The 22,944-nt window shown below is 40.5% G+C and overlaps 1 protein-coding gene across 7 annotated transcripts in view; it reads right to left on the bottom strand.

The window, feature by feature from the left end:
- The window catches only part of CRACD (capping protein inhibiting regulator of actin dynamics), a 308,316-nt gene that overhangs the window by 50,241 nt on the left and 235,131 nt on the right, over window positions 1–22,944 (bottom strand). For 4 of the 7 annotated variants that reach the window (XM_060188033.1, XM_060188029.1, XM_060188030.1 and 1 more), the window contains exon 2: window positions 17,901–18,066. The exons of the other annotated variants lie outside the window; for them this stretch is intronic. The gene's annotated coding sequence lies outside the window, so the exon portion shown is untranslated. The remainder of the gene's footprint in view (window positions 1–17,900; window positions 18,067–22,944) is intronic. 7 annotated transcript variants of the gene reach the window in all.

Consider the following 22,944-nt stretch of genomic DNA (forward strand, 5'->3'; position numbering starts at 1 on the left):
AGGACAGAGAGAAATGGAGAGAGGAGGGGAAGACAGAGAAGGGGAGAGAAAGACAGACACCTGCAGACCTGCTTCACCGCTGTGAAAGAACTCTCCTGCAGGTGGGGAGCCGGGGGCTCGAACCGGGATCCTTACGCCGGTCCTTGTACTTTGCGCCACATATGCTTAACCCGCTGCGCTACCGTCCGACTCCCCCTGACTTCATCTTTTTAAAAGCATGGCCAGACAACCTAAGCATACACTTAGGTAACCAGGGAGCCTGAACTTCCTTGTTATTTTACTGCAGACCTGTTGTCTCATGATACCAACTTTGTAGTTTTCCTTTTCCAGAGGATTAGAAGGGCAGTGAGTAACAGATAGTCTGCCATGGTGGGGGGCTAAAGGATGAACTAGATTAACATTGATTGGCATGTACCATGGGATGAGTTGGTAGGGTAAAAAGAGCAATACCCATGCATCCATTCACCACAAGAATAATGGCTGAATGTATCCTATGTGCCAAAGACAGTGCTTTCCTGAGGGAAAGACAAAGGAAGTCATGAAAATAATGGTGGTGGGGTTCTGATCCAAGCTGACAGTGTCACTGAAAGCTTACTTCCACCCTTGGATAGGGCGCACTTTCCCGTATGCCTCTCCCAATCCATACCAAATAATATTGCATCCGCCGATCACAACCTAACCAACGCAACGATTGCCATCTCAACATGCTTCACCTCAGACTGTGTCCAGAGACTTCACGTGTGGAATGACAACCCTTCAGCTTCATTACTCGGGTGAGACCTTTCCTTTTATAGTACACTCTAATTTCATCTCAGGTGGTTCACTTTCTAACAAAGTCCCAAAACCTAGATATACACCAGTTTCTGTGAGAGAGAGCTTATGTTCACACGTATCCATAAACTACTGCAAAATATATACCTGAAAGCAGAAGTACACTAGAGTTTGCAGTGAGTACCTCCTTAACACTTCCTCTCCACTATTCCAAGCTTTGGGTCCATGATTGCTCAACAATTTGTTTGGCTTTGTATGTTAACTCTCTTTTCAATCACCAGGTTCCAGATGCCATCAGGATGCTAGCCAGGCTTCCCTGGATTGAAGACCCCACCAATGTGTCCTGGAGCTCAGCTTCCCCAGAGACACACCCTACTAGGGAAAGAGAGAGGCAGACTGGGAGTATGGACCTACCAGTCAACACCCATGTTCAGTGGGGAAGCAATTACAGAAGCCAGACCTTCTACCTTCTGCAACCCTCAATGACCCTGGGTCCATGCTCCCAGAGGGATAGAGAATGGGAAAGCTATCAGGGGAGGGGGTGGGATATGGAGATTGGGTGGTGGGAATTGTGTGGAGTTGTACCCCTCCTACCCTATGGTTTTGTTAATTCATCTTTTCTTAAATAAAAAAAAAATTAAAAAAAAAGAAAGCTTACTTCCAGAAGTAATAGTAAAGTATAAAGTAATAGTGAAGGATAAAGAGGAATTAACCTACATGGAGGTAAAGATGGTAGGTGGGGTTGTTTCAAACAGAAAAATAGGTACAATATCAGTTGACTAAGATTCTAATCACATTTCTTTTCAAATTTAAGCTAACTTTTAAAAATCATAACTTATCTTTTATATTTATTGGTTAGTAAGAGAGAGACTTAGAGACAGAGAGCTAGAACCAGAGCATCAATCTGGCAATACTGGGAATCAAACTTGGGATCTCTTGTTGTCAGTCCAATACTTTGTCTGCGTCACCACCTCCTGGGCTGCTAATATAAATTTATATTTTATTTTATTAATTTTTAAAAGTTTTACAAAATTACATGTCAACAGTGGTTTAAATCCACACCATTCTCATAATGTAATTTTTACTAGTGATTTAGTTATGGTTTAAAACGTTGTAATATTAAAGGGTATAGTTCCACACTGCTAATCTCACCCTAATGATGTCTTTGAGTCTCAGTTTGCCCATTTGTAAAGTGGATGTACTGGATCAGACTAATTAAGCCTTTAACACACTGGTGTGTGTGTGTGTGTGTGTGCGCATGCACTATATAAGGTGCCACATGAATGGACAGTAGGATTTCTTTTTTAAAAAATAATATTTATTCCCTTTTGTTGCTCTTGTTTTATTGTTGTTATTATTGATGTCGTTGTTGTTGGAAAGGACAGAGAGAGAGGAAATGGAGAGAGGAGGGGACAGGACAGAGAGAGAGGAACTGGAGAGGAGGAGAAGACAGAGATGGGGAGAGAAAGACCTGCTTCACTGCCTGTAAAGCGACTCCCCTGCAGGTGGGGAACCGGAGTCGCGAACCGGTCCTTGAGCTTTATGCCACCTTCGCTTAACCCACTGTGCTACCGCCCAACTCCCAGACAGTAGGATTTCTATTAGCTTTATTTTCTGTTAAGGAGAGAAGTGCAGCAGCCAGTCAATCATAGAGAACTTATTTTAGCCTCTGAGGCTTAAAAAAAAAAACCTGTCCTATTAATTATAACTTTCTCTTTGGTTTTCTTCTTTTTCTGATCATTTTCCTTGACTTTTAGGAAGGAAGCTCCCTTGGATCTTAGGGTGATTAATATGCTGACTGCATATATTAATTCTCTTGGCATGAGCCTTGCCCTTGTTTTACAACAGTGACAATGGCATGCTCGGTGACACTGCAAACTCCTCCCATAGGCATTCCTTTCTGGGCAGTGCCCATCCTTTTTTTTGGTTTTTAATGATTTATTTTTTTTTATTACATATGGTGGGGGGAACTATTAAAATGAGGTAGAGAGAAGGATAGAGATAGAAGCCAGAGCACCACTCTGCTACATGCAGCATTGGGGATTAAACTGGGAACCTTAAGCTCCACCAGTTGAGCCATTTCCCTTAGTCACTACACATTTTTTATGCCTACAATATCTCCTTTCTTACCTATTCATTTCTCTGTGGCCAAAGGAATAACTCCATGATCTCTAAAAGACCTTGGCAAATAACCTAGATAAAAATCTCAAACATGACTGGGGAATATCTGTGTCCCCATCTCCTTTCCCATCAAGATGCCTCTCCACTAACTGCTCAATGCCTGCAGGCAAATGGGAATAGATATTTACACCCCGACTCCACCCCCACCCACTGTCACTCTTCTCTCACTTCAAAATGAACCCTTTACATTCCATCTTAGACTATATCCCCTATTTTAGAGTTTGGGAGAGGACTATAACCCCCAAACACCCCCTACTAGTGAGAATTAATCTTTTGCTAAAAAACTGTATTAGTGATTTAACAGTTATCTACAAGATCATAAGATTACAGGGTTACCCAGACCCACCACCAAAGTTCTATGTATCCACCTGAGTTTACTTTTTAAAAAAATCTTTTAAAAATTATCTATCACTTTCATTTATTGAATTGAGGCATGCAGAAATTAAGAGGAAAGGGGGAGGTAGAGAGGTAGAGGGGGAGAGACACACCTGCAGCCCTGCTTCACTCATGAAGCTTCTCCCTCCATGTTGGGGCCAGGGGCTAAAACCCGGGGGTGGTCCTTGTGCATAGCAACACATGCACCCTACCACATGCACCATCGCCTGGCCCCTGAGTTTACTTTTTTAAAAAAGTATTTTATTTATTCATTTTAATTAACTTCATCTTTTAAAAAAGTTTTTAATATTTATTTAATTCCCTTTTGTTGCCCTCGTTTTTTATTGTTGTCATCGTTGCTGGATAGGACCGAGAGAAGTGGAGAGAGGAGGAGAAGACAGAGAGGGGAGAGAAAGATAGACACCTGAAGACCTGCTTCACCACCTGTGAAGCGACTTCCCTGCAGGTGGGGAGCCAGAATCTCAAACTGGGATCCTTACAACAGTCCTTGCGCTTTGCACCACCTGCGCTTAACGTGCTGCACTACCGCCCAACTCCCTTACTTATTCATTTTAGTGAGAGATACAGAGAAAAACTAAAGCACTGCTTAGGTCTGGTTTATATGAAGGTGCTGAGGATTGAACCTGGGGCCTTGAGCCTCTGGCACCAAAGTTCTTACATAGCCATTTATGCTATCTTCAACACTCCCTGAGTTTACTTTTTACAAGTTATTATTTTATTTTTTTTAAAAAGCTATTATTATTATTTATTGAATAGAGACAGAGAAATCAAGAGGGAAAGGGGAGACAGAGAGGGAGAGAGAAAGACAGACACTTACAGCACAGCTTTACCATTAGTAAAGTGTTCCCTTTGCAGGTGGGGATCAGGGGCTTGAGCCTGGGCCCTTTTGCATTATAGCATGTACGTTCAACTGGATGCACGACCACCCAGCCCCTCAAGTTATTTATTATGAGAGAGAGAGAAAGAGAGTGTGAAAGAGAGAGAGAGGGAGATAAGATGGTGTAGGGGACTGAACCTGTGGCATCTGGATGTCTCAGGTAGGCTAGTCAGTGCTCTGAGCAGGTCTAGCTATTTCCCCCAGCCCCTCAATATGAACTCACTAATGGAGCCAGAACCTTATCAGTGCAAGATTCATTATTTTTAAAAAAGTGACTGAGATATAAAGTGCCACAACAATTTTCATTTTAAAGGGTAAATTTACTTTTTTTAAACTAGTGATTTAAAACTGATTTACAAGATTGTAAGGTAATAAGGGTATAGTTCCATATCATATCTACCATCAGTGTTCCATGGCCCCCACCTCCAGTGATAACCACCATAGTTGTCCCAAAGTCTTTGAATAAGGTTGGCTATATATTTTTTAATTATTTATTTATTTATTTTAATATTTATTTAATTTATTTATTCCCTTTTGTTGCCCTTGTTGTTTTATTGTTGTAGTTATTATTGTTGTTGTCGTTGTTGGATAGGACAGAGAGAAATGGAGAGAGGAGGGGAAGACAGAGAGGAGGAGAGAAAGATAGACACCTGCAGACCTGCTTCACCACCTGTGAAGCGTCTCCCCTGCAGGTGGGGAGCCGGGGTTCGAACCGGGATCCTTATGCCGGTCCTTGTGCTTTGCGCCACCTGCGCTTAACCCGCTGCGCTACAGCCCGACTCCCGGCTATATTTTTATTTTAAAGTATATTTAAATGATTGTTAGCACAGTTACCAAACTGGGCAACTATCAATACTATCTAAATTTAGAATATTTTGTATCATCCCAATACAAAGCCTTGTATTCATAAATTGTCATTTTTCACTAACCTGCAAGTGACAACCACTAACATATCTGTTTCTACGGATATGCTAATCTGGGATATTTGACATAAATGAAATTATATAACAGGTGGTATTTAAAAAAACTAGTTTCTTTCACTTAAGAAAATATTTCCAAGTTTATCATGTCATTAATTTGTCAGTATTTCATTCTTAATAACTGTTATTAGGAGAGTGCAGTTATTATAGCTATTATATACATTACACTGCATTATTATTCTTATATATACTACATTTGTCTTTGGATGAACATTTGGGTTGTTTTTAACGTTTTGGTATTATGAATAATACTGCCATGAACACTTTTGTACAAGCTTCTGTGTAGATACATTTTTCATTGTTCTTGGGTATATGCCTAGTCAAATGCTGGGTCATATGGTAACTAACATTTTGAGGAGTCATTAAGCTATAGTTGGACTCTTTTAATTACTATCAGCAATATGAAAGTGCTAGTTTCTTTTTAAAAATTTTTATTAGTGATTTAATATTGATTTACAAAATTATAAGATAACAGAGTATAAATAATTCCACACCTTTCCCACGACCAGAGTTCTGTGTCCCCATCCCCTCCACTGGAAACTGCATTAGTTCTCCCAAGATCACAGATATGGGTTGACTATTATTTCCATAATTATCTAACTATATATTTTTTCCTCTTTTCTCTTTGGGTCCTGATGGAATTGGAGTTCAGAACCCTCTGGTCATCTTGCCCTAACATTTACTCCTCTGGGAGTATGGAGCAAAATTCTTTATGGGGTATAGCAATTTCTTTACAACCTCACCAACACTTGTTCCTGTCTGTCTCTTTTTATTACAGCCTCCCTAATTTGTGTGAATGATATTGTGTTTTTCATTTGTATTTCCCTGAGGACTAGTAGCGCTGAATAAGTATACTTTCATATGTTAGACATTTCATGTTTTCTCTTACTGTTTGTGTCTTTTTATTATTGTGTTATAAAAGTTCATTACCTATTCTGAATAAAAGTCTCTGATACATGTTTTGCAAATGTTTTCTTCCTTTCTGTGGGTTGTCTTTTCACTTTCTCAACAGTACTGTTTACAGCACAAATATTCATTTAATAAAGTCCAATTTTATTCTTTGTCCCTTGTACTTTTGGTTCTTAACAAATCACTGTCTAATCCAAGGTCATGTCTAATCCATTATTCTAAGAGTTTCAGGGTTTTTGTTCTTACATCTAGGTCTGCAACCTATTTTAAATTATTTTTTTTTGTGTGTGTGTGTGACTAGTGTAAGATATGGGCTCCAAACCTTTATTTTCAGGTCATTCCCGAGGTTGCACTACTCTGGGAGACTTTTCCAGATAAAAGGAGGGAAATGGGCACAGAAATTTGGTGGTGGGTGCTGTGTGAAACTATACCCCTGTAGTCTTATATCTTGCAAATCATTATTAAACCAATAATATTTTAAAATGTTTTATTATCTTTATTTATTGGACAGAGACAGCCAGAATTCAAGAGGGAAGAGAGATAGAGGAGAGAGACATCACCACTAGCATCACCACTAGCAAAGCTTTCCCCCTGCAGGTGAGGACCAGGGGCTTGAACATAGGTCCTTGCACACTGTAACATGTGCTCAACCAGGTGTGCAACTGCTCGCCCCCCTAAGAATTTGTTTAAAGAGAAACAGGAGGCCAGGTCGTGGTTTGAATCCAGATCCATGTGCATTGTAACATGTGCACTCAACCAATAATATGCCTATTTATTTATTAGTGGACAGAGACAGAGAGAAATTGAGAGGGGAGGGGAGATAAAGGGAATGAGAACTTCAGCTCCATCAGCACCTGGAGAGAAAGGAGGAAAACGGGAGGGACATTTGGATGAAGTAATAGGGTTACTTGTGGTGTGGAGGGGAAGAGAGGACTAGACCTTGAAGAAAAAGAGGGCAGTTATATACAAATGTAGACAGACAGTCGTAGAGATGAGGGTTAATCTATGTCTGCAACCTTGGAAGAACCACAATGGACTGCAATGGAGGGATCGGGGATTCAGAACTCTGGTGGTGGGAACGGCATGGAATGATACCCCTGTTGACAAGTAATTTTGTAAATCAATATTTAATCACTAATAAAAATTTTTAAAAAATGAGAGAGAGAGTGAGACAGAGGAACACCTGTAAACCTGCTTCACCACTTGTGAAGCTTTCTCTCTGTGGGTGGGGACTGGGGGGCTTGAACCTGGGCCCTACACACTGTAGGGTGTGTGCTTAACAAGAGGCCTGGTCCCTGAAAAAGACTATTCTTTTTTAAAATTTTATTTATTTGTTTTTGGATAGAGACAGAGAGAAATTGAGGGGAGGAAGAGGTAGAGAGGGAGAGAGACAGACACCTTCAGCCCTGCATTACCCCTCATGAAGGTTTCCCTCTGCAGGTGAAGACCAGGGGCTTGAACTCAGGTCCTCCTGCACTGTAACGCATGTGCTTAACCAGATGTGCCACCACCTGGCCCTGAAAAAGACTATTCTTTACCCAGTGAATCATCTTGATAATCTCAGTGACTATCAGATGACCACAAAGCAAAGGTTTCACATTTGTATACTTAGTTAAATTACACTGATCTCTATTTTCCCCTTGTCAGTACCACACTATTTAGATCACTGTAGTTGTGCAGTAAGATTTTTTTAAAAAAATTTATTTATTACCTTTTGTTGCCCTTGTTGTTTTATTGTTGTAGTTATTTTTTTTTTTTGCCTCCAGGGTTATTGCTGGGGCTCAGTGCCTGCATCATGGATCCACTGCTCCTGGAGGTCATTCCCCCCCCTTTTTTGTTGCCCTTGTAGCCTTGTTGTGGTTATTATTGTTGCTGTTGTTCTTTGTTGGATAGGACAGAGAGAAATGGAGAGAGGAGGGGAAGACAGAGAAGGGGAGAGAAAGATAAGACACCTGCAGACTTGCTTCACTGCCTGTGAAGCGATGCCCCTTCAGGTGGGGGAGCTGGGGCCTCGAACAGGGATCCTTCCGCTGATCCTTGTGCTTTGCGCCACGTGCGTAACCCGCTGCGCTACCGCCCAACCCCCATTTGTTGTAGTTATTATTGATGTCATTGTTGGGTAGGACAGAGAGAAATGGAGAGAGCAGGGGAAGGCAGAGAGGGGATGAGAACGATAGACACCTGCAGACCTGCTTCACTGCTTGTGAAGTGACTCCCCTGCAAGTGGGGATCTGGGGGCTCCAACCAGGATCCTTAATGCTGGTCCTTTCGCTTTGCGCGCCTGCGCTTAACCCACTGTGCTACCCCAGTAGGATTTTAATTCCGGTAATGTGAACTCTCCAAGACTGATCTGAGTTTTCTGAGCCCTGTGCACTTCCACATGGAGTTTAGGGTTCACTGGCCAATTTATGTATACTGCGTGCACACCAGCTGGGATTTTGATAGGGAGCATACGGAATCTGTAGATCAATTAGGAGAGTACAGATGGTACTTAATGCATACTAGTTTGCCTGGAGAGTTTTTGATTTTACAGTGACTTGAAAGCAAAATGCACTCTGTAGAAACCATATATCACATTTTAATCTTTACATAGCTCAGTGATATGCAGATGCTCTCTTGTGATGCTGGACAGATGCAGTGTGTCACAGCTTCCAGTCAATCTAGGGTAAACAACCAGAGCTCCTCAAACTCTTTCACCTTCAGTACCATATTCAAAACATTGCATAAACTATCCAACACTTTTAATTATAAAGTCAACTTTGTATTAGATCACGTTTCCCGGGCAGGAGTAGATATCTGGCATGTGTATGCAAAGAGATTCTCATGTCTGAGGATTCGAAGTCCCAGGTTCAATTCCCCCAACCACCATAAACCAGAGCTGAGAAGTTATCGGGTTTTAAAAAAAAAATCACATTGCTCAACTATATGCTAATATGTTCTGAATATGTTTAAGGTAGACTTTAAAAATATTTTCAACTTACCATCAGTTCATCTGTGCAGCCATTTTAACATTACTAAGTTTTATGATTCATGACTATGGAGTATCTTTTATTTATAGGTATTCATTTATTTAGGTCATTAATTTCTCTCTGATAATCTGTCATTTTTAGTGTACAAATCCTGCACTTCTTTTGCTAAATTTATTTCTCAGTTTTTAAAATTATATATCAGATTATTTTCCTAGGTTAATTTTCAGATAGTTTATTATGAGTGTACAGAAATACAGCTGAGGGTGGGGGTAGAAAGCATAATGGTTATGCAAACAGACTGTCATGCCTGGGGCTCTGAAGTCCCAGGTTCAATCCCCTGCACCACCATAAGCCAGAGCTGATCAGTGCTCTGATTTAAAATAAAACAAAACAAAACAAAAAGCAAACAAAACCCCACAGAAATACAGTTGAAGCTATAATCTTACATCCCGCAGCCTTGCTCAACCTTGTTTATTAAATCTATATATTTTTGTGCAGATCACTGATGATTTTCTACACATAGAATCATAGCATTTGTGATCAGGAAGACAGCTTAGTTGGCAGAGCTCAGGGCATACCTGTGGATCCCAGTTCTATTCCCAGTGCTGTGAGTATGGGAGTAGTGCTCTGGCTTTTCTCTCTCTCTACCTCTGTCATAATAAATGCACTTTAGGGAGTCAGGCGGTAGCACAATGGGTTAAGTGCAGGCGGTGCAAAGCACAAGGACCGGCTCAAGGATTCTGGTTAGAGCCCCTGACTCCTCACCTTCAGGGGAGTCTCTTCACAGGCGGTGAAGCAGGTCTGCAGGTGTCTATCTTTCTCTCCCCCTCTCTGTCTTCCCCTCCTCTTTCCATTTCTCTCTGTCCTATCTAACGACGACGACGACATCAATAACAACAATAATAACTACAACAACAATAAAAATACAAGGGCAACAAATGGGAAAATAGAAAAAATTTAAAAAAAGAAATGCACTTTAAAAATGATTATAATATTAATGACAATAAATGACACTTTGTGAACCATGGTAACTGCAGAAAGTTTTATTCTTCCAAGACTGATTCCTTTTATTTCTTTTTCTTGGTTAATTGACTAATTTTAAATACAGCTCAGTATTTTAAACTAAATATCCCTATCTTGTTCCTAATCTTTATGTATTTATTTTTATTGCCACCAAGCTATCATGGGGCCTCCATGCCTGCATGATGAATTCACTGCTCCTGGTAGGCATTTTTTCTTTTTTTAAAGAAAAATTGAGAGGGAAGGAGATAGAGAGGGAAACAGACAGAGAGACACATGCAGTATTTGCTTTACTGCTTCTGAAGCTTCTCACCATCCTGCATGTAGGAAGCAGGAGTTCAAACCCCCCCCCCCCCAATGCATGGCAATGTGTGCACTTAACCAGGTACACTACTGCCCAGCCCCTTGTTCCCAATCTTAAGAAGAACACTTTCATTCACCATTAAGTACACTACTTGCTGACAATTTTCTATAAATATCCCCTATCAAGCTGGAAGAGTTTCCTTCTTTTTTTTTTTTTGACTCCAGGGTTATTGCTGGGGCTTGGTGCCTGTACTATGAATCCACTGCTCCTGCAGTCATTTTTTTTTTTTTTTATGATAGAACAAAGAGAAATTGAGAGAGAAGGGAGAGATAGGGAGAGAGAAAGACAGACACCTGTAGACCTGCTCCACTGCTTGTGAAGCGACCCCCCTATAGGTGGGGAGCTGTGTATAATCCTTTTTGTGTGTTACTGGATTTTGTTTATTATTATTTCCAGAGGACTTTATATCTATAGCCATACAGTGTTAGTCTGTGATTTTCTCTTTTGTGACATCTCTGCCTGACTTTGGTAGTAGGGTAACACTAGCCACACAGAATAAGTTGAAAAGTTCTCTTCTATTTGCTACATTCAATTCTGATGGAAGTCACTGCTCACAACACACTTGATCTGAAATGTTTGTGCCTCAACCCTCAGCACTTTAAGTCCTGCCCATCATTTGATGCCAGATTCAGGGCTTTTCCCTCTTGAACCCTTTCCTGACTGCTCTAGTTCCAGAGTAAGCTCACCCTCCTTACAGCCCTTCAATTTTCACTGTGTTTACAGCTGGCAGGTATTATATAGTGCTGTTGCCATTCATGATATAGTAGATGTTGGATTTTAGGAAGAAACTGAAAGCATCTAAGTGAAGTCACAGTAAGCAGCAGAGGCAGGAAGGCAGATGAATTTACTGACTCAGGAACAACATAAGGACTCAGAGATATGTGGGTATATTCCCAGGAAGGCTGCAATCTCTTTGAGAGGCAGAACAGTAAGTGACTAAGGATGCACTCTGTTCTGCTTGAACAGTGGCTCAGCAATTTACCAGAAGTCACTCTGGCTGGAACCTTGGAGCCTCAGGCAGTAAAGTCTTATGCTGTCTCCCTCACCTAAGCAAAGTACTTTCTTTTAAATCATTAAAATTTTATTAAAAAATTTTATTATCTTTATTTATTGAAATCAAAAGAGAAGGGAGTGATAGAGAGGTAGTGAGACAGAGAAACACCTGCAGCCCTGCTTTACCACTTGCATAGCTTTCCCCCTGCAGGTGGGGACTGGGGACTCAAACCCAGGCCCTTGCTCATTGTAATATATGTGCTCAACCAGGTGCGCCACCACCCAGCCCACAAAGTACTTTGTATTAAGTTCTGTAAGTGGTAGTTTTAATATAAGCCACTGAATATTCTCTGTGGAAAAAAAAAAAAAAAGGCTTGTACTTCAAAGAAACTTGACAGTACTCTGTATTAATCCTTCTTAAGAGAGTCCCAGGGCACATCAGCAATGTGGAAATCTCTGTGTAAAAATGTCTATGTAATTTACTTTTAACCATAATTTCCCAAACTTCTGTCAATGTTGACTCTCTTCTCTTTTTAAAACTGACATCTATATAGCATGATTTGGGAAACACAGTATCAATTGTATCTAATTAACAGTCAGTACAAATTGTTAAACTCTGATCCTACTTTACTGTTTTGATTTCCATGAATATGTATTGATATAATGTAAAAAGCACCAGCCTAGGAGAAATAAATTAGGCTACTAACCTAGAAAAAGAACAGACTGCTTCAAAAGCTCAAAGGAAGTGAGAAATTTAAGCAGAAGGAGTAGATCAATAAAGAGCTATTTTTGACCAAGGTGGCATTTCTAGAATTACAGATTTGTGGAGTTATATGGCATATTTAACTTAAGTTCAACTCCTTCAAACTCCCACCCAGTACAAACATTCCCTTCAGTTTCTAGGTCATCCTCCTAATTTGTGGACAGCTCAATAGTTAAGAAATTCTCCTCCATATTGATTGAAATCTGCCTCCTTGAAACCTTCACCCAAGACTGTGTTAATGAATTTATAAGTTTTGTGTGTGTGAGAGCTGTCCACTTTGAAGACAGCAAATAAATGGCACAGAAATTTTGTGAATCATGACACAATGCAAAACAACATGTCAACTGGACAATGACTTGAAAGCAAGAAGTTCTGGGATAATATTTTTCATTTTCTCTATCTGTAAATAGGATAAAGTATCAAGAATTTAACTATATTATAGGACACAATTATAACATTACTTTATGGGTGGAATTATATTTACATCAATTTTCAAGAAGAAAGAAGGATGAATATTTAAGAAAACATCTAATTTTACACATAATTTTAAAAGTTATATTTAAAATTTTACAACTTTGGCCCTGTGGATCCCTTCTGTGGAGAAGATTCTGCCTGTGTTCTCCCTCTTATGTGTCAAAGACTATACTGTAAACCATCAATTCCCCCCAATGGAATATGAAAAATTATAATTTTTAGAGAGATGTTTTGTAAATTCAGCATCTGGAGCTTATCTCTCCAGGTTCCTTTGTTATAAAAACAAGTATTAAACAATGAAGTTATAACATATGTTTCATAATAAGAGTTTATCAAAAAGAGTCAATAGAGGGCTGGGCGGTAGGTAGTGCAGCAGGTTAAGTGCACATGGCACAAAGCTCAAGGACCGGTGTAATGATCCTGGTTTGAGCCTCTGGCTCTCCATCTGCAGGGAGGTGCTTCACAAGCAGTGAAGCAGGTCTGCAGGTGTCTTTGTCTTTCCCTCTCTGTCTTGCCCTCCTCTCTTGATTTCTCTCTGTCCTATCTAATAACAACGGCAGCAATAACACCAATAACAATAACAAGGGCAACAAAACAACGGCAACAAAATGTGAAAAAATGGCCTTCAGGAACAGTGGATTCACAGTGCAGGCACCGAGTCCCTGCAATAACCCTGGCGGCAAAAAAAAAAGTCAATAATAAAAATAAGTAATATTACCTATGTTTTATAGAAATGAAATTATTTGGACCAATGTAGAAATTTCCAAGGTTTTTGTAAAACCTTAAACTGTAAGGTTTTGAAAATTAAAACCCCAAGAAGCAAATGAAAAAGAAATTAAAGGGAGTCAGGCGGTAGCACAGTGGGTTAAGCGCAGGTAGCGCAAAGCGTAAGGATCCTGGTTCGAGTCCCGGTTCCCCACCTGCAATTGAGTCACTTCACAGGTGGTGAAGTAGGTCTGCAGGTGTCTATCTTTCTCTCCCCCTCTCTGTCTTTCCCTCCTCTCTCTATTTCTGTCTGTCCTATCCAACAATGACGACAACAATAACTACCACAATAAAACAAGAGCAACAAAAAGGAATAAATATTTAAAAAATACAAACACATACACACATATATATATGTGTGTGTATGTGTTTTTTTAAAAAAAGAAATTAAATAGGAAGAGATCCACTAAGGTTCAGCAATTTCTAAGAGTCTGGGTGGAACAATAAGAAATGACAGACTTGTAGGCTGTCTCAAGGACATGCACAAGGCCCAGGTTTGAGCCTCTACTCCCCAGCTGCAGTGGGATGCTTTACAAGCAGTGAAGCAGGTCTATAGGGATCTTTCTCTCTTCCTCTCCTTGCAATTTCTCTGTCCTATTGAATAAAATGGGAGTGAAAAAAGAAAAAAAAAATGATCACCACAAGCAGTGGATTCATAGTGCTCTGAGCCTCAGGGATAACTCTGGAGGCAAGAAAAAGAAGGAGGGGGGGAGGGGGAGGGGCAGAGGGAGAGGAAGAGGAGAAAGAAGAAGAGGAAGAAGAGGAAGAGGAGGAGGAGGAGGAAGAAGGAGAAGAAGAAGAGGAGGAAGAGGAGGAGGAGGAGGAGGAGGAGGAGGAGGAGGAGGAAGACGAAGACGAAGACGAAGAAGAAGGAAAGACAGACTTAACAAAACCATAACTTCCTACAAACAGACCTTGGAGACAGTGAGTTTGGTTCTGGGCCACTACACTACAGTATTGCAAATAGTGCACTAAAGCAGGTCTTAGGAACATTTTGCTTTTTTTTTTTTTAATTTTTTAAAATATTTATTTTCCCTTTTCTTGCCCTTGTTTTTTATTGTTGTTATTGTTACTGATGCTGTCATTGTTGGATAGGACAGAGAGAAATGGAGAGAGGACGGAAAGACAGAGAGGGGGAGAGAAAGAAAGACACCTGCAGACCTGCTTCACCGCCTGTGAAGCGACTCCCCTGCAGGTGGGGAGCCAGGGGCGCGAACTGGGATCATTTTGCCGGTCCTTGCACTTCACGCCACATGCACTTAACCCATTGCGCTACTGCCTGACTCCCACATTTTGCTTTTCCTAGTGAACCTAAAAGGAATATTTACACTGAAATCTATTAAACATTCAATAGGCTTATGTCTAAAAATGTACCTCTATTAACAAAAAATATTCTTACAAAAACACTACCCATCAGCTGAGCCTCCAGTAATTAAAAATCCTTTTGCTGGTAGAGGTTAATTTTTAAAAGCAGTATTTGCAAAGTATATTAAGTGCAACACAAAAGCAGTATTTGCAAAGTATATTAAGTGCAACACAGAGAGAATGAGTTGCTTCCCCAGGGCAATCACTTCAAAGAACTTTATAAAAACCATTTTATTTGCTTGTTTATTGGATAGAGAGAAATCAGGAAAGGGAAGGGAGAGATAGAGAGGATATATATATATATATATATATATATATATATAGAGAGAGAGAGAGAGAGAGAGAGAGAGAGAGAGAGACTTGCAGTCGTCTCAGCACTCATAAAACTCTTCATTTATAGGTGGGGACTGTGGGCTTGAACCCAGGTCCTTAAGCATAGTAATATGTGCACTCTATTGGGTGGGCCCTTAAAGGAGAATTTTTCAGACAGGTTCTCATATGAAAACTTTGTGAAAAATTGTTACTTGGTGAGGACCAGGGAAATGGGTGAGCAGCAGAACTCCTGCCTTGCATGAATAAGACTCTGGGTTTGATTCCTGACACATATGGAAGCAGTAAGGAGAATTCCACAGATGGTGGTGTGTGCTTTGCTTCACTGTCTCTCTTGCCCTCATTCTAAAAACAGGAAAAAGTAAAAGCTGGGCAGGTAACACACACGCATGAGACCCTGTACTCCATCTCTACTAGCACATAATATGCTGCTCAGCCACACTTTAGTATCTTCCTTCTGATACTCTGAGGCAAAAAGCTTTCTATTCCTACTTTACAGCTAAGGAAACTCAACTACAATAACTCAAAACCAATCCACACTGGACAATAGTCAACTATATGTCAACCAGTACTGCCATGCCAACAACTGGGTTGTGCTTACCTTTCAGTGAAACTATTTCCTTCAATTAAATCCAATAATTCTCTCACTAGAGACAATGGAAAAACAAATACAGGCCTGCTGAGGAAAGGAGCAATAGTGAGGACTAAACATGCTGTCAGTGGTCTCAGTGAGGCATAATGTGCATGCCTTGCCTGAGGATTTTGTCATTTGAGCTCAACTGCAGTGTCTTTAAGAATTTACTCACCAACCTTTCCTTTTATAGTACACTCTAATTTCATCTCAGGTGGTTCACTTTCTAACAAAGTCCCCAAACCTAGATATACACCAGTTTCTGTGAGAGAGAGCTTATGTTCACACGTATCCATAAACTACTGCAAAATATATACCTGAAAGCAGAAGTACACTAGAGTTTGCAGCGAGTACCTCCCTAACACTTCCTCTCCACTATTCCAAGCTTTGGGTCCATGATTGCTCAACAATTTGTTTGGCTTTGTATGTTAACTCTCTTTTCAATCACCAGGTTCCAGATGCCATCAGGATGCTAGCCAGGCTTCCCTGGATTGAAGACCCCACCAATGTGTCCTGGAGCTCAGCTTCCCCAGAGACCCACCCTACTAGGGAAAGAGAGAGGCAGACTGGGAGTATGGACCTACCAGTCAATGCCCATGTTCAGTGGGGAAGCAATTACAGAAGCCAGACCTTCTACCTTCTGTAACCCTCAATGCCCTGGGTCCATGCTCCCAGAGGGATAGAGAATGGGAAAGCTATCGGGGGAGGGGGTGGGATATGGAAATTGGGTGGTGGGAATTGTGTGGAGTTGTACCCCTCCTACCCTATGGTTTTGTTAATTAATCCTTTCTTAAATAAAAAAAATTTAAAAAAAAAGAATTTACTCACCAGAGGGTTGGGCGGTAGCACAGCAGGTTAAGTGCACATGGCGCAAAGTGCAAGGACTGGCTTAATGATCCCAGTTCGAGCCCCCCAGCTCCCCACCTGAAAGGGAGTCACTTCACAGGTGGTGAAGCAGGTCTGTAGGTGTCTCTCTTTCTCTCCCCCTCTGTCTTCCCCTCCTCTCTCCATTTCTCTCTGTCCTATCCAACAATGAACAACATGAACAATAACAATAACCACAAGAAGGCTACAACAACAAGGTCAACAAAAGGGGGAAAAATGGCCTCCAGGAGCAGTGGATTCATGGTGCAGGCACTGAGACCCAGCAGTAATCCTGGAGACAAAAAAAAAAAAAAATTATTCATTCTCTGACACATACCACAGAGGATGCTTTTGTTCTTGTCCTTGAAACAGAGTATGTTTACTACAGATTTGACCACTATTCCTTCATTATATACAGAGTCATGTATCCATAGGAAACAGTTTTGAGAAATTAATATGTGACTAGATAAAATTTGATCCCTAACCTCATGCAACTGTCAACTACAAAAGAGAGGCAGACAGACAACTACTTCCATAAAAAGCAACAAGCCCTTTGGTAGGAATGGATACCCAATGGTTGGGGAACTCAAGCAAATCCAAGTTTATCAGACTAGGGAATGTGTGTGAGTGAGGGAGGGGTAGTGGTGGGGGCTTCTCAGAGGAGCTGGCCTCTAAGCTGTCAGTAGCAGAGTTCAACCATCTTTGACTCTGCTGCCTGGCTCTACTTCTCTGAGGTCTTGATACTGTTATGGTCAGATTTAGTACCTTTGTCCTAAGTGGAAGGGAGAGAGGGGCATTGATAGGAGAGAAAGAGAGATGGGGAGAGAGAGAGAGAACAAAAAAACTCCATCAAAGACACGTTCCTAGAGAGTCAGGGGATGCATAGGGAGCATCCTGTCCTAAGCAGTCTGTGTCGTCAATATGTAGCCTCTATGGACAATCCAACCCATAATCTTCTTTCCCTCTGTCAAACAACAGGATATGAGACTGGTCTCTTTCAGCTTAAGGTGACTTGTTATCTTCTGCCTCCAAAGAACTGGTGGTGTCCCCTGCTTTCTCTGGTAGCGATTCCAGACTCTGCCCACTCCCCACCATGACTTCTCTACCTAGCACGAACCCAGAGCCTCAAGTCTTTCATCATTTCAGAGATGGAACACATCTGTGATTCCTCTCCTGCTGCCTTTGGGATCCTGTTCCTCCCCGTTGGAATCTGCCAAAGATGGGGGTGGGGTAACAGTGAGTTATTACCTTAGATTTTCCTCCAGGGTCTCCTCATCTGAACAGAAGGTCCCATTGCTGACACACTGGGGAGAATGACTCTTCACCGCTGAGGTCTCTCGGCACAAGGTGTCCTTCTTCTTCCTTTTCCCGAATAACTTCTTAAAAGGCTGAAATTTGCCTCCCTTCTTCTTGTCTGTGGATTACAAGATCAACACACGGTGCAGTTTGACAGGGCTACACCTTGGAGCTGGAGCATAAATTACAACTAAGCTGTCCTGGGCCAAGGGAGCTAGGGCAAAGGGCAGCCATCAGCACAAAGGAGCGGCCAAGCCCTGTGCCAGGAATACCAGGGCCAACTCCTGGCTGTGCACACTCAGGTGGAAGTCAGCCAAAAGCAAAGGAAGTCTTCTGTCAGTCAGGCTCCCAGCAAACACCTGGGTACATTGTGAAGAGGTTTCTGAGCTTCTTGGGGGCCTGCAGGGCACCCCCTGGGCACATTGACATAAAGAAGGTACCTATTTTCTTTAACAAAGCAGAAGGCATGTGATCTACTCCATGGAGGAAGCTGAGCAAAATATGAGTCAGACAAGTCTTTAACAAGATTTATTCAATATATGTGCGTATATAAAACCTCCTCTTTGAGAATCACTGTTTTAGTCTTTGTGAGACATCCCAGCTAACTCTTGCCTTAAGTTTTCCCCCCAATTTCCCCTATTCTCATATATTTCCAGTTTATTTCTCTTGTCTCCTTTTAGAATCTACTATGCAGAGTCCCAGGGTAATGCTCTGAGCATCTGTTTATACATTATGCCACACATCCAGGACCGTAGCTCAATGCCAGCAAGTCCTGCACACAATTTAGCTACTGCCTTTCCATTCTGCTCCTTCAGATATACCTCCACATCGCTTCCCAACTCCCCTTACCCAGACCCCCCACCCCCACCAGCATGTACATCATCCTAGAGCAGAATTATCTCCTCAGAGTTTTCCTTTACTTAAAGAAGCTCAAAGAGCCATATGTTCAGTTCTAATCTCTTATTTTTTTTAAACAGTACTATGCACCACTACTCTAAGAACTTTACAAATATTAACTTATTTAATCTTTACAGCATCCCTATGAGGTGGATACTAACACCTCCTCCCATTTTACAGCCAAGGAAACTGAAGCATGGTGAAGTAATATAATTTGATATGTCACTTGATTGAATCCAAAAAGATAAACAACCTAGAAATAAATCTAATAAAGGAGGTAAAGGACTTTTTCAATGAAAACTGTAAGACATTATTAAAAGAAATTAAAAAAAAAAGAAATAGAAGATGACACAAAGAAATGGAAGAACATCCCCTATTCATGGATTAGAAGAACAAATATCGTTTAAATGGCAATCTTGCCAAAAGCAATCTAGAGATTCAGTGCAATCCCTATTAAAATCTTAATGACACATTTCAAGGAAATTGAACAACTTATTAACAAATTTGTGTGGAACTACAAAAAAGCACAAATAGCAGGAGTACTCTTGAGGAAAAAAAGAAGCAAAATGTAGGAACTACAATTCCTAACTTCATTTTATATTATAAAGCAATAGTAGTTAAAACAATGTAGAACTGGAACAAAAATGGACATATGGATCAATGGAACAGGGCAGACAGCCAAAAATTAAACCCACACATGTATAAACACACTGTATATGGTAAATGGGCCAAAACTTCCTAGTGGGGAAAAGAAAGTCTCTTTAACAAATGGTGTTGGGTGAACTGGACAACCACATGCAGAATTAAACTAGAACACCACCTACCACCATGCACCAAAATTAACTCAAAATGGATCAAAGATATGGATATTAGACCTGAAACTATAAAACACATAGAGGAATATGCTGGTAAAACAACCCAGGACCTTAACATTAAACATGTATTTGGAGATTCCACCCCATAGGCGAGGGAAACAAAACCAAAAATGAATAAATGGGACTATATAAAATTAAAAAGCTTTTGCACATCAAAAGAAAATTCCATAAGGGAACAGAAAAACCAACAAACGGAAAAAGATATTTGCACATTACACTTCAGACAAGCAGTTGATATCAAACATCTATACAGATCGACAAAAAGAAAAAGAATAACTCAATAAAAAGTGGGTAGAAGATATGAATAGGGGCCAGGTGGTAGTGCACCTGGTTGAATGCATGTGTCACAATGAGCAAGGACCTGGGTTCAAGCTCCTGGTCGCCACCTGCAGGGAGAAAGCTTTGTGAGTGGTGAAGCAGTGTTGCAGGTGTCTCTCTGTCTCTTTCTCTTTCCCTCCCCCTTACTCTCAATTTCTGGCTGTGTTTATCCAATAAAGATAATAAAAAGAAAAAGAGGGGCTGGGTAGTGGTGCACCTGGTTGAGCACACATATTATAATGCACAAGAACCCAGATTCAAGCCCCTAGCCCCCACCTGCAGAAGGAAAGCTTTGTGAGTGGTCAAGTAGTGCTGCAGGTGTCTCCCTGTCTCTCTCCCTCTCTATCACCCTCTTGATTTCTGGCTCTCTCTATCCAATAAATAAAGATAATACAAAAATTAAAAAAAATAAAAATAAAAAACTTTTTAAAAAAGAAGATATGAATAGATGATTCTCTAAAGAAGAGATACACATGGCCTACAGACATATGCAGAAATGCTCCAATTCACTCATCGTTACAGAAATGCAAATTGAAACCACACTGAGATTCCACTTCACACGTGTGAGAATGGACTTTATCAATAAAATAAGAGAAGATAAATGTTGGAGAGGATGTGGAGAGAGAGAAACTCTATTACACTGCTGGTGGGAATGCAAATTGGTACAACTACTGTGGAGAACACTATGAAGAATCCTGAAACAAATACAAATGGAAATGCTATATGATCCAGCAATTCCACTACTAGGCATATACCCAAATGATATAACAATACTGATTCAAAGGGATATATGCATCCCTATGTTCATAGTGGTTTTATTCACAATAGCAAAAACCTGGAAATATCCAAAATCCTTTCGACAGATGACTGGATAAAAAAAAAGTCATGGAACACATATTCAACAGAATATTATTCAGCACTACTCAGGTATTAAAAATGGTGTTTTCACCCCATCTTAGATGGAGCTTGAAGAAATCATGTTAAGTGAGATAAATCAGAAACAGAAGGATGAATATGGGATGATCTCACTCACAGGCAGAAGTTGAAAAACAAGAATAGGAGGGAAAACACTAAGCAGAACTTGGGACTGGAGTTGGTGTATTGCACCAAAGTAAAAGACCCTGGGGTTGGGGGCGGGGAGGGATCAGGTCCTGGAACATGATGGCAGAGAAGGACCTAGTGGGGGTTGTATTCTTATGTGGAAAACTGAGAAATGTTATACATGTACAAACTTTTGTATTTACTGTAGACTATAAAACATTAATTCCTCATAAAGAAAAATCACAAAAATAAAAAACAAATAAAAATAAGAAACAATATTATTCAGAAAAAAAGGATATTGCGTCCTTGGGATAGAGTGGATGGAACTGGAGAGTATGCTTAGTGAAGCAAGTAAGGAGGTGAAGGACAACTACAGAATGGTTTCACTCATATGCATAATAGAAAATTGAGATTACAAATGTGAAAAAAAATGTCAAACTCTATTTAAGATGGTGGGAGAACTATAGTGGTTATTTATGGGGATGGGGTAGGGACACAGACAGAGTGGTAAAAAAATAAAGATGAGAAAAAAAATAACTTGTCTGGTTCTGGGGAAACATATCTTTGAAGCTGGAGTCAGTTGCTTTGAGAGAAAAGGAAAGATAACAGCTGACAATATGTATGGAAAAATCCTTGCACACACACAGCCATGGGTTCTCCATGGGTTCCCAGCTGAGCATCAGGCAGCTCTGCATCTACAGAGACATCTAGGCACAGAAGCAAGGTTCATAATGTTCAAGCTAGTCTGCCTGTTTAATGTGATCATCTTCACTTCTGGCTTTACTGAGAGTCCAGAGAACATTTTGAAGCAAGGAAAAAGTGGTTTACACCATTTCATCCTAAGCACTGGAATAAAGCAATGAGGAAGCTGACAGAATAAACAGCAACTCCAAAAAGAGAACAGGTTGGCATATCTAATGACTATGGAATGACTATGGTGGTTATCACTGGAGGGGGTGAGGGCACAGAACTTTGGTGGTGGGAGTGGAACTACAGCCCTATTATCTTATTTAATCTTGCAAATTACTAATAAAAAACACAGGAAAAAAGACAACAGGGTGGGAGCCTTAATATATTACATATTAGCATTCTAGCTTCAGCAGTCCTTGAAACCAACCTAAATCATATCACACTTAAGGAAAAGAGACTTATAGCATTTAAGTGTCTCTTGGGTGTCCGGCGGTATTGCAGAGTTAAGCACATGTGGCGCCAAGTGCAAGGACTGGCGGAAGGATCTCGGTTCGAGCCCCGGCTCCCCACCTGTAGGGGAGTAGCTTCACAAGCGGTGAAGCAGGTCAGCAGGTGTCTGTCTTTCTCTCCCCCTCTCTGTCTTTCCCTCCTCTCTCCATTTCTGTCCTATCCAATAACGACATCATCATCAACAACAATAATAACTATAACAAGGGCAACAAAAGGGAATAAATAAATATTTCAAAAAGTGTTTCTTATAAAGCATTGTGCAAGGCACATAGTCCTTAAGAGCTAAATTATCTTATGTTGCACTATAAAGAAGTATAAAGTACAATCATGATTTCATTATTTCAAAATGGCAGAAAGTACACACAAAAATGGAGGGTCTGATTTCAGAATGCCTGTGTTTTCATTGGTTATTAATTCATGAATCAATACACGTTGAAGGTTTTCATGATGCCCTTGATTCCCACAAACAAAATGTCCAGTGGCTAACTTAAAACCAAATTATAGCCAGCAATTTGTGAATACCATCAAAGAATATTAGACGAGTGTTAAAAGAACTGACTTTATTTTTTAAAAAAATTCTATCAGTATCCACAGGTCTCATTACATAATTATGTGACTGATCTCTGGCACTGACTGGCAAAGTGAGTGATTACTTATGTTATGAC

Source organism: Erinaceus europaeus, chromosome 3, assembly GCF_950295315.1.
Source record: "Erinaceus europaeus chromosome 3, mEriEur2.1, whole genome shotgun sequence".
Lineage (NCBI taxonomy): Eukaryota > Metazoa > Chordata > Mammalia > Eulipotyphla > Erinaceidae > Erinaceus > Erinaceus europaeus.